This window comes from Protomyctophum parallelum (assembly GCF_964188405.1).
Source record: "Protomyctophum parallelum genome assembly, chromosome: 14".
Taxonomy (NCBI): domain Eukaryota; kingdom Metazoa; phylum Chordata; class Actinopteri; order Myctophiformes; family Myctophidae; genus Protomyctophum; species Protomyctophum parallelum.
Genome location: NC_139709.1, coordinates 28,981,511 through 28,994,639, shown reverse-complemented (window position 1 = coordinate 28,994,639; position 13,129 = coordinate 28,981,511).

Below are 13,129 nucleotides of genomic sequence, written 5' to 3'. Positions count from 1 at the left end.
ACTTCTTTTTCAAGTCATGATTGATTGATTGGTTTATTAAGTTTGCAGAATTACAGTACATTTCAAGTACAACTCAATACAACTGTTAACTGTGAGTGGACGGCACCATAAGGCATTACACTTGTTTACAATAGGGCCCACCATTTTCAATTCATCAAAATAATTAGACGTACGAATATACACAACTATATGGTCAAAACAGGAAATCATCATAAAATGAAAAGGTGAAAAGGGAAAAGAAACATATACAGTGAGGGGAAAAAGGGGTGGGGGGCCAGTTTCTAATCGCAGCCATCCGTAGGTGCCCTTTGAGGGGGGTTTTGAAGGAGTCAAGGGATTTGCATGTCTTAATGACTGTTGGTAGGGCGTTCCACATTTTGGTGGCATAAAATGAAACGCCATGGCGACCCAGTGGTCACACCTCGCCAGTACACTCAATGTCACTCTTAAAAATGCAAATAACAAAGTCAATAGTGCCACTCTGTGCCAACACACTCCTTCCAGACTCACCGTGCTTTCCGTTATGACGTCAGGTCTTCTTTTTTACGTTTACGTTAGAAACGACACTTTGCAATGGCAAATTAATGCACTTTAGCTCGTAGCAATGTTAGCACTTAGCATCTATAGTTCCCCTTGATGTTAGCCAGAAATGAACAATGTTATCTCAACAATGCAAAGCACAGTCAATGAACACAACACAGTTACTACAGGGCTAGGCTCATGACAACGTCCGACCCTCTCAAACAATAATGTGTGGTGCGGTTGCATGCGACGCTCCACTGTGTCATGAGGTTCTTCACTCGAGGCTGCGGTGTTAGCGTCGACGTCCTTCCTCATTGTCATCGCCGACCTGTCACTTCTCGCCAAGTGACGAAACGGATTGGTAGCCTCTTGCTTCTGATCTGATGTGTTTAATGTGAATTATGAACCAAAGTTTATTTGTATATACAGTAATGAAGGTAATATGACATCAACTCCAATACCACATCTGACATACAACCCCACATTAATACTCATAATTGACTGCAGCCAAACATTAGTCCTTAGCTGTTTAACATGCAAGAAACTCACACACAAATCAATGGACAAAAACAACACAAAACTGTACCTTAGTAACTTCACAGTACTTCAACTCTTAACGAGCTTACACTTAAGACGGAGGGTGGAGGTTGGAGGTGAGATTTATTGCAGATGAATTGATTACAGTATGGAGCTGGGATTGAGTGAATGGACAGAGAAGTGACTGACAGTATGATAACAGAATGATAACAGAATGATGACGGTACGAGGAGGAGACAGTGGAGGAGCTTTGGCGTGGGCCCCCTGGGGACGGACCAGAGCCTCGGTTCGGATCCTGCCTGGCGGAGGCAGGGGGGGCTCTTGAGCCTGCCCCCCTGGGGCCGACCTGGTGGAGCCTGCTGCTGGGCGGTCGTCGGGGAGGTGGCGGGTACCTGAACGGAAGCACAGATGAGCGAAGGGAAGTGAGGACCGTTTATAAAGGGGTGCGGACAAGGTAACGTAGATCTGATTGGAGCAGACGGATGATGGAGCATTACAGCTCTAAGTTGAACTATCGTTAACAACTAAAACTTCAACTCTTAACGAGCTTACACTTAAGACGGAGGGTGGAGGTTGGAGGTGAGATTTATTGCAGATGAATTGATTACAGTATGGAGCTGGGATTGAGTGAATGGACAGAGAAGTGACTGACAGTATGATAACAGAATGATAACAGAATGATGACGGTACGAGGAGGAGACAGTGGAGGAGCTTTGGCGTGGGCCCCCTGGGGACGGACCAGAGCCTCGGTTCGGATCCTGCCTGGCGGAGGCAGGGGGGGCTCTTGAGCCTGCCCCCCAAAAGGAATTTAAAGAACATACCTGGAGGTCGTTTACCGCTTGGGTTGCCCTAGGGCGCCGTTGGACCGCCTGGGGCCTGGAGGAGAGAGAGAGGAGCCTGCGGAGATGGGACCTTGCAGAGGCGGATGGAAAAGAGAGAGTGGGGTTAGTAGCGTAGGAGTGGACGACCTCTCGGCAGAGGGTTGCGAGAAGGAGCAGTGGCGAGAACTTTGGTTCACCTGGCGATGGTGGTGAGACAGGGAGACTCCCGGCGGAGGAGGCCCGTGTGGCCGGAGGACGGGTCGACCGTCGTTTAGGAGGAAGTGAGTCATGGGCGTCCTGGAGAGGGAGAACATGTTTAGAAGTGGGCAGAAGAGGAGGTACCCGCCACCCGACACATCCACCAGTCAATGTAGGTACCGCGCTGGAGGACGCCATGGACTTCTGGGCATCGAGCACGGAGGCGGAGGAAGGTCTAACGTAGGAGGAGAAGGCGTTGGACGACCATCTGCCCAGGGCCCGCAGGGTCGGGACAGAGACGCCGCTGGCAGCAGCGGTGGTGGCGGCGCCGATCCTCAGAGAGTGGCTGGAGTAACGGTCAGGCGGGAGGCCACATCTTTGGAGCAGGGAGCGGAGGTGAGAGGTGAAGGCGTGCTGGTGGAGAGGGAGACCATTCGGGAGGCTGAAGAGAGGAAGGTGGCCGGAGGAGCGTTTTCTGGCGGAGAGGAAGCGCAGCATGGAGGAGAAGGGGCAGAAGCTGCCGGGGACCTTGGCCACCGAGACGAGGCAGCCTCTGTGGTCACGGTCGGCTTTTGAGTGTTTCAGAGATAGGTTGAAGCAGGTGGGGGTGAAGCGCAGGTCGGAGACGCAGACGTCTCTGGAGGGGTCGAACGCCGTGGACCTGGTTGTGAACTCGCCTACTCTAAGGAATCCATAGAAGGCGAGGAGAAGGGCGGCTTCGAGGAGGAGGTCTAAATACGGAGTGAAGACTCCTTTCCTGAGTTCCGAGACGAGGGAGTGGAGAATGTTTAGAGTAATGGGGAGACGCTGGTCTGGGGCGTGGCGTGACGATCGCTGAAAGCCCTTTAGGAGGAGTTTGATATATTGGTTGGTGAACAGGCTAGGGAAAAAGGGGTCATGAAGGCGGGCGTGGAACTGGACCCCTGCTAATAGGCTGTTCATATAGCTGTGGCTGAGGTGGTTAAACTTGAAATTAAAAGTGAGAAAAGGGGCGACGGTCGAGACTAGTACTGGGAAGAGGGGAATGGAGTGACAGGCGCAGAACTGACCGAACTTGCGCCAGGCCGAGGCATAGCAGGAAACAGTGGCGGGGGAGAAAGCGGATTTAATATAGATGTTGGTGAGAGCACGGAGGTGATGGATGTGGGGCATCAGGACAGAACCAGTTCTCGGTGCGCCGGGCAGATCAGGGGGAGTGGCTTGGCGGAAGGGCATCGCCGGTGGAACTCCTGGAGTTTGAAACGAGAGAGGCAGTCGGCGATATTGTTAAGGTGGCCGGGGACGTGAGCTGCGCGGACCGTGAAGTTGAGCATGACGGAGGACCAGGTGATGAATCTCATAAGGGGCATGATCTGATTGGAGGAGGAGCGGCCTTTATTTATGACGAAGACTGTGGCCTCATTGTCGCAGTTGAACACTATACGCTTGCGAGCCCAGCGGGACCCCCAGAGCTTGCAGGCTACGGCGATGGGGTACAGTTCGAAGTGGGCTATAGAAACCGGTGGCTGAGTTAGTTCGACGGGCCATCTGTCGGAGAACCATTCCCTTTGGAAGATCCCCCCAAAACCTGCAGAAGGCGCCGCGTCGGTGAATAAGTGCATTTCGTGAGCCGGAGTTACGGGGTCGTGATAGAAGAGGGAAATACCGTTCCAATCTTGCAATAACTTTGACCAAAATGAGAGATCGGACTGACAGCCTGCGTCTAGAACAACTACGTCGCTGAGGGAATCGACGCTGCTAGCCAGCTCCAGCAGCCGGGATATGAACGAGCGGCCCTGGGGAATTATTTTGATTGCATAATTAAAATGACCCAGAAGTGAAAGCAGCTGGCGCTTGGTGCGCGGTGAAGCGGCGCTCTGGATTAATTCTTTGACACGAGTTAGCTTTTCCAACGGGAGGGAAGCTTTCATTTCTACGGAGTCTAGGAGGATGCCGAGAAACTCGACGGACTTGGCCGGGCCGACTGTTTTTTCGGACGAGAGGGGAACCCCTAGGGCGTTAAACGTTTCTTTGAGTGAACGGAGGCTGGTGGGGGGGGACTGGGAGGGAAAATCTATTAACAGAAAGTCGTCGAGAAGGTGGAGGACGAAGGGTAGACGGTTAACGTTCAGCAGAACCCAGCAGAGCGCCTCCGAAAGCTGGTTAAAAATGTGGGGGCTGCTTCTACAGCCAAACGTTAAGCGAGTGGCGAAATAAAACAAGTTCTCCCATTTAACGCCGAAAAGGGACCACTGGGACGGATGGATTGGCATTACTTTAAAGGCGTCTGTGATATCTGCTTTTGCCAACCAAGCGCCTTGGCCTGCTATTTTAATGAGTTTTATTGCGTCGTCGATAGAAGCGTAATGCAGAGAAAAGTTTTCGAGCGGAATCATGAAGTTTACGCTGGGGCACAGGTCGTGACGGGGGGCTGACAGATCTATGATTAAACGTTTTTTCCCTGAATACTTTCGCGTAGCGATCCCGATGGGATTGCTGCGAAACGGATTGAAAGGCGGGGTGGGGTAGGGCCCTACCATGAAGCCTTTGAGAACCTCTTTCTCCAGGAGAGAAGCGACTATTTCTGGTTCTGACAGGGCAGATTGGAGATTAGGAAACACGTGAGAGTGAGTGAGGGGTGAGAGAACGCCGACGCGGAAACCTTGCGATAAGCCTGTGAGAAGATAGTCCGTGAATACTGGGTCGGGGTGAGATGATAGAGCGGCGGATAAAGCGTGAATGTGGATGGGGGTGGAGGGGTGGCTACTTAGAATGGTTTGGAGTATCGAGGAGTTTTGTGAGATGGACCCTCCCTGCTGGCATCCCTCGGAGGGCGGGTTCGCCTCGGGCACACGGACTTTGGGTGGGGGTCTTTGCAGTAGCTACAGACGTGAGAGAATTGGCATTTACCGAAAGTACAGACATTTTCGTTAAAGTTATTACATATGGGCATGTTGTTAAAGAAAGTCACCTCTCTTCCGCGGGAGTCCCTCTGGCCCGGGGGGGGCTGGTCCTGGGGGTAGGGATCTTGAGAATCGAAGGCGGAAGGATTCGAAGTTTTTGGGCGGTTTTCTTTTTTCACAGAGGGAGCGAGAAACACGGACTTGGGACATGATTCGGCGGAGTGATCTACTTGGTTGCACAGATGGCAGGTAAGGGCCCTGTGGCCGCCTACGTGCAGAATGAGCAGCTCTGTGTCTAGGCACGCCCAGTTGAGTCTAGAATTGAAGCGAGCGAGGAAGTTAGCCGCTTTAGCTGAGAAGGCTTTATGATAATCGTAAAACATGGGGCCGCCGTATCTACGTTTGATTTCGCTAATGAGAGCGAGGTAGGAGTCTAACTCGGATCTACGCTCTGGGAAGGCATCACACAGGGTGTCCCTAAACAGGCCGAAGGCTATGACGAAGTCGCAGAAGTCGAGGGAACGGTTAAGGCGGGGATCGGAGGCGCGGAACACGGCAGAGAGCTGGTCGGAGCCTACCAGCTTTCTGGCGCATTCGGGAGTGGGGAGGATGAGAGAGGCTAGGTTAACGTCCTTCCCTTCGGTTATTTGGGCTCTGAGGTGAGAGGAAATGGCGGAAAAGGGAGAAATGAAATAATTACCGGCAGGGGCAACTGGCTGGGCGGAGGAGAGTGTGAACCCGGACCGCGGGTGGGGTGGCACTGGGTTGTTTGGAGGAGGAAAAGAGGACGAGAGCGTGGCGCTGCCGGCCGCTGGAGGAGGGAGCACGGGCGCTTGCTGAGAGAGCCGTGATTCGAGTGCCCCGACTGCGCTGGCCAGGGTGGCCATGGCTGACAGCAGCAGGGCGGTGGAGTCGTGAGATGGCGGCGAATGCGGATCTTGAACGGGGCCAGCGTAGGCCTGGGAGCCGCCGGGTTCGTCCTGGGTGAGCTCGGCTGAACGCGGGGTTGCATTTTTCTTTTTACCCTTACTCTTGCCTTGGCTGGGGGACTCGTGCTGCTGAGTCTGCGAGGACTCGATGGTGGCGAGAAGGAGATCCACTAGCTGAGAGTGGGTTAGGCCCCGTTCGGGAACGATGCCGTGGCCGGAGAGCGCGGCGTAAATAAGTTCGTCTGGCCAGGAGACGTACTCGGCGGCAGCAAGCCTGGAGCTGCGGCGGTGAGAGGTGCTGTCATCTGGATCTGACATGATCGATGGGCGTTTACCTGACTACCTGAACGGAAGCACAGATGAGCGAAGGGAAGTGAGGACCGTTTATAAAGGGGTGCGGACAAGGTAACGTAGATCTGATTGGAGCAGACGGATGATGGAGCATTACAGCTCTAAGTTGAACTATCGTTAACAACTAAAACTTGTAAGAGGAAATTGTTTGTTTGCTTGGTATTTCTTGGTATGACGCTATGAGCCACATTGCAGATACAAAAAAAGTCAACACTGAAACACGCGGAAAACAGCAGACTTCCTCGGGTATGTGTAACGCTAATAAATGTCAGGCGGAAAAGAGCAAAGTTTCCGCCCTAGAGAACCTACGTAAATAAATAACAAAAAAATCATGCGCTGACTGACACAGAGGCAGTTACATTAGTGTTAGAGCTTTGTAACATGATGGGTAATTATTTGTATATGCAGGTGTGATTTATTGGCGTGGGTGTACAGAGGCTATAGCTGTTGGGATTTATATTCAATTGTATGGAATATGCATTCAACAGGGTACTGTAGATGTGAGCGAAGACCCGTTTAGTGGTTGTTGCTGTGAACCTCTTGATTTATGTTTGAATTTATAACACTTTTGTTTGAATTAGACTCATATTATGAAATACACTTTAGTATTTAATGTTCTAAGACAATGAATGCATGCATTCTAGAAGCCTGATTAAAATTAACTCTTTTTTCATGCATTTTGAAACAGTCAAGTAAACATCTACATATTGCCTAAAATCACACTTATTCAACAAGCAATTTTACATTTTTTATTTCATTATTTAACGAGATAAAACAAAGTATTTCATACATTCATTTTGAATGTCTATTAAAATGTACAACTTACACCATCATAAACAACAGCAACTCAATTGGCGAATAAATTCATATCAAATTCACATAATAATATTACAACAATGACTATTTTTTTGACCGCAATGTAATTCAAAACATGTCACATTACATTTTATTAACCTTGAGACCCCCAAAGAAGCCCCCGGGGGGGCGACACGATTCTAATTAGCCTAGCCCCGTCCAAAACGGTAGAGAAATGACAGAGTTACCATTTGGGGGTCCCTGGGGGTCCCCGAACCTTGAGACCCCCAAAGACTCCCCCAGGGGGGCGACACGATTCAAATGAGCCCACCCCCGTCCAAAACGGTAGAGAAATGACAGAGTTACCATTTGGGGGTCCCTGGGGGGTCCCGGGGGGTCCCCGAACTTTGAGACCCTCAAAGACACCCCCAGGGGGTCGACACGATTCCAACGAGCCCACCCCCGTCCAAAATTGTTGAGAAATGACAGAGTTACCATTTGGGGGTCCCCGAACCTTGAGACCCCCAAAGACGCCCTCGGGGGGAGACACGATTCAAATGAGCTCACCCCCGTCCAAAACGGTAGAGAAATGATAGAGTTACCATTTGGGGGTCCCTGGGGGGTCCCGGGGGGTCCCCGAACTTTGAGACCCCCAAAGACACCCCCAGGGGGTCGACATGATTCCAACGAGCCCACCCCCGTCCAAAATGGTTGAGAAATGACAGAGTTACCATTTGGGGGTCCCTGGGGGTCCCCGAACCTTGAGGCCCCCAAAGACGCCCCCAGGGGGGCGACACGATTCAAATGAGCCCACCCCCGTCCAAAACGGTAGAGAAATGACAGAGTTACCATTTGAGGGTCCCTGGGGGTCTCTGGGGGTCCCTGAACCTTGAGACCCCCAAAGACGCCCCCAGGGGGGCGACACAATTCAAATGAGCCCACCCCCGTCCAAAACGGTTGAGAAATAACAGAGTTACCATTTGGGGGTCCCGGGGGGTCCCCGAACTTTGAGACCCCAAAGACACCCCCAGGGGGTCGACATGATTGCAACGAGCCCACCCCCGTCCAAAACGGTTGAGAAATGACAGAGTTACCATTTGGGGGTCCCTGGGGGGTCCTGGGGGGTCTTGCAAAAGGAGCCCCCCCCCCCTCACAATGTAAGGAGCCATAGGATTGGCTGAAGGCGGACCGATCTGATTGGCAGAGGAATCTGTCAATCAGAATGATTGACAGATTCCCTCAGCCAATGATGACGTTCGTTAACGCCCAACGTCAGAAGAGTCTCAAAAACAGTCTCAAAAGTCTCACAGATTTGTAACTCACAAGTTCAGATTTGCAACTCACGTGAGTGAACTCACAGGTTCACATTTGTCTTTTGTATCCACAAGTTCAGATTTGTGTTTTGTATCCGTGTTTCGCATCTGTGTTTTGTATTTGTGTTTTGTATTTGCGTTTTGTATCTGTAATCTGCATCTGTGTTTTGTATCCGTGTTTCACATCTGTGTTTTGTATTTGTGTTTTAAAACACAGATGCGAAACACGGATACAAAACACAGATGCAAATTACAGATACAAAACGCAAATACAAAACACAGATGCCAAACACGGATACAAAACACAGATGTGAATTACAGATACAAAACACAAATACAAAACACAAATACAAAACACAAATACAAAACACAGATGCGAAACACAGATACAAAACACAGATACAAAACACAAATCTGAACTTGTGGATACAAAACACAAATGTGAAACACAAATTCAGTCACGTGAGTTGCAAATCTGAACTTGTGAGTTACAAATCTGTGTTATTTACTGTGGACCTTTTGATACTGTTCTGACTCCATAGTATGTAGCCTACTTAAGGTTAGGCAATGGAGACTTCATTAGAATCATTAACACCTGTTTCCAAAGTCTGTTACAAGTAAAAGTCAGGAATAAAAAATGTACTTGAGTAAAAGTACAAAAATATGTGTCACATCTCGTTCTTTTCTTAAGCAAAAGCATCAATACTGAAACTTACAAGTAGAAGTCCGTTAATCAACATTGACTTGAGTAAAAGTACAAAGATATTGGTATCAAGAGTACTTAAAGTACCAAAAGTAGAAAGTACTCAATATGCAGAATGTCCCCTTTCAATTGTCAAGTTTTCAAATCTATACAAATCTTTTGAAAATAGACGAGCGATCTACAAGTTCACAATGCACACAAAGGACGACCTTTCTTTCAGTCGCATGGTGTGTGAAGTGTGATTGATGGGTAATTTTAAATAGGATCCATCTTAAAATAACGATAGCTTTGAAAGGACTGTATAATAACTATAAAGACTATAAATAATCAATGATAAGCTCCGATAGCAGAGGGCTGGAAGCTGAGAGCGCTCCGGAGCAGAACCAAAATGCGCCGGAAGGCTCAAAATACTTTAGGAGGTAATCCCATTACAATACTTAACTTTAGCTTTTACCAGGATACTTTAAGTAAATAGCCAATATGAACACAAACTAAGGATTACCTAATAACCAAAATATTACCTGATTACACCCAAGGAGAGACGTCCATATCAAAATGAGGCTTTTAGTCGTTTATATTATCGTTTCAGAGAGAACAGAACAATTGGATTCACATACACAGCATAATAATTTACAATCGAAATGACCCAGACCCCGTAGGGTCGGGTGTGTGGTTTCTCTCTCCCGTCTCACAAAATGAGAGACAGTATATATACTTCGTCAATACAAAATGGAGAATGGTACAAAGCCGACGTGGCAAAACCGAGGAGCAACTTACTCAATGTAAGGAAAAATACTGGATGGAAAAATACTGGATGGATAAACCGAAAGAGCACAGAGGTTGGTCTCGGCCTCAAAGGATAAATTTATCTATGGCATGCCATCTCGGCGAGCTGGGAAGGGAATGCCTGGCTGATAAGATACCCAGCAAGGTCAGATACATGCAGGCAGACAGTGCAACAATAATTCACACTAACTAAACGCCAAAAGACAGCGTGAAGTCACTACACAGGGCAACCAGATTAAAAGGGTCAAAAAGGTCAAAGGAGCTGATCATTCACCCATAAAATATAAACAAATTATCTATCAGTGATGATGTTGCTTCTTTGGTCTTGTGAAATCTCGCAGGACAGAATACTGCAGTGAAAAGCAAATCCCATGAAGATGCTGAAACAAGACACTGAACCTTAACCAACCCTTAACCGCTCTTGATGGGCATGTTGGTACCTTATGGTTGCTTCTGTTCTGCCATCCGTGGGTGAATGTGAATGTGTGCGTGTGAATGTAATGCACTTTAGAACAAAAGACTATTTAACATGACCAAGTGGTCACAGCGTTCTGCAATGTCGAATGTGGTGTAAGGAATAATATTATTTACTCTTCACCACACAAGCACATCTGCTCAAGTGCTCATGTTACTGATGTCTCTCTGTTTTTAGATTAGATTAGATTCAATTTATTGTCACTGCACATACTTAGTATACAAATACTTTGACAATGAAATAAAGAGTGGCGTCTAGCCAGAGTGCAATACAGTAATGCAGTAAATGAGAGAATAAATGCAGAATATGTACAGTACAGTACTCTTGTCTCGTTACAGGCATGTCCTATTAGAACAAGTAATTCAAGATTGAGTTCTCTCCTTTGTTGTGAAAGCAAAGGAGAGAACTGTAAATTACCTTGAGGCACTATGTCTTACTGGAAGAATGCATTCCTATAAGTAGCTCGGGGACTTCCCATAAGTCCAACATCCCGTTAATGTGACGTCAATTTGAGGTTCGGTGGGGCGGGTGCCGTCCTAAAGTCGGCTCTTTGGTGCTACTGAAAATTTCTGACGAGCCAAAAAAATAAAGAGCCCTAAACTACAACATGACGTCACGAGCCGCGGTGAAGAGCAAACCACCGCCCCAGCCCTTCTCTCAGTTTTTACTCACCACCGCTCAATGTTATTTCAGCTCCGGTGGTCACCTCACCACCGAAAATCCAGACTTAAGGCTCATACATAGTCTGGATTTTCGGTGGTGGGGTGACCACCGAACTACAACATGACGTCACGAGCCGCGGTGAAGAGCAAACCACCGCCACCGCTCCAGCCCTTCTCTCTGTTTTTACTCACCACCGCTCAACGTTATTTCAGCTCCGGTGGTCAGCTCACCACCGGAGCGGTGGTCACCTTACCACCGAAAATCCAGACTATGAATAGGCTTTATGAATGAGCCTTTAGTCCAACCTAAGAGGTTAAGACTGAGGTTAGGGTTTGGGTCGGGATAGTGTTCGTATAATTGGTCGGACTAACGGGACTACGGGAGGTCGTATGCTTGTGCTTATGTATGCTAAAAGGGAGTTCTAAAAGGGGGTTGAGTGTAGCAGAGTGGCTCACAACCTCAGAACGATGACCTAAAAGTGTAAGATTAATTGATTACTTTCCAATGTGGGTGGCTGCTGTAGAACTATACTATAACTTACATTTTATGATTCGATTATATAAGTGTGATAAGATTTTGTGAAGAAAGATAGACAGTGAAGAAAGATGAAGTGAAGTGAGGAAAGAGGTTGCAAAAAGTACAGTGATGCTAAAAAGCATAACAAAAAGCCCCAAGGGCTTGTTTCCATTGTGGTCCTATGTATTCAATTCATTAAAGGCTGTGATTGCACTGTAACCTTGCCCAGATTAGATGATGGACGGCTGACGTCCAAGAGATGACTGATGTCACCCACATGGTGTCAGAGATCCATATCTGAAACTCCAAAGGTTTGTTGGCAAATGTGGCAGTAGAGCGTTCTTCCGGGTGCTTAATTCAAAACGCCACTGAGCAACTGATAGGCCAAAAGTAATTGTTCAAAAGGTAATTGAACACTATAGTCACCAGATCAAAGGACAGGTGTTCTCAATGAAGAATCTCTCACAGGTTAAAAAGGAGTTTGAAATGATGGGTTATGGAGAACAGGGCAGCTAAAATGAATATGAATCTAAATACTGAAACAACAACTTAAAACCTGTCTGGGGTGTTCACATAAGCCTGAGTAGAATTGTATGAAATGTTATACCTTATAGGCCTACCCTAGGTTCTTCATTCCTGTCACACTGTTTCCGAGCATTCTAAACCTGCTGTGCCAACTCATCTGCATTCTGCAGGTATACGGAAGGACATACCAATAGTTTTTTGGTATGTCCTTGTGACAGTTCCAGAGACGATAAGGATCAAACTAATTTGATTATCAACCTGTGAAACTATAAGTAGTTTCAGTGGAACTCGTCGTTTCACACGCGACTTGGCAGCTTACATAACAGAGAATAACAGATACAGATACAGAATAACATATACCTTCTTGAGGAAGTGTTGCAGAGGTCGTTTAAGGATTTATTGGATATCATCTATTGTGAAACTTAAGTGAGCACGGTGTCTCAATATTCAGATAAGATGGGCAAGTCTTAATGGTTATATTATAATATTTTGTCCTCTTTAGTTTTTGAGGGCATTTCCTACTGTACGTTAAATGTAGAATTTGCCTTCCGCATTTACCCATCCTAACGGGGGGGTTCAAGGGGGTCCCCAGCTAAACTTGTTCATACAGCATCATCATTATTTGTTTATTCATACTCTGGCTTTTCAAAAATAGCACATATGCAAGTATTATTATTTTTAACACAAATCTTCTCTCCGGGGGTCCCTGCCACAAAACATTTTCAGATGATGGTTCGTGGCCACTGGCCAAATGGATAAAACCAAAGTGCAGTAGCCAACAGAAACAACATTTTTGGACAAACTGACATATTTGTATACGGTATCTCAAAGAAAGGTCAAATTAGCCTTTGTGATTTTGGCGGGATAAACAATTACCTTAAGAACATACCATATTTGAAATTAATAATAATAATAATAATAATAATAAAACTTTATTTATATTTATATAGCACCTTTCATGACATGAAATGCAGCTCAAAGTGCTTTACAGAACAATGGAGAATAAAAGAAAAGCAAGGCAACGACATTAAAAAACAAGCAGTTACAGTGAGGACATGAAAAATACAAAATAAAAGATCAATTAAAGGCAATGTTGTAGAAGTGGGTCTTGAG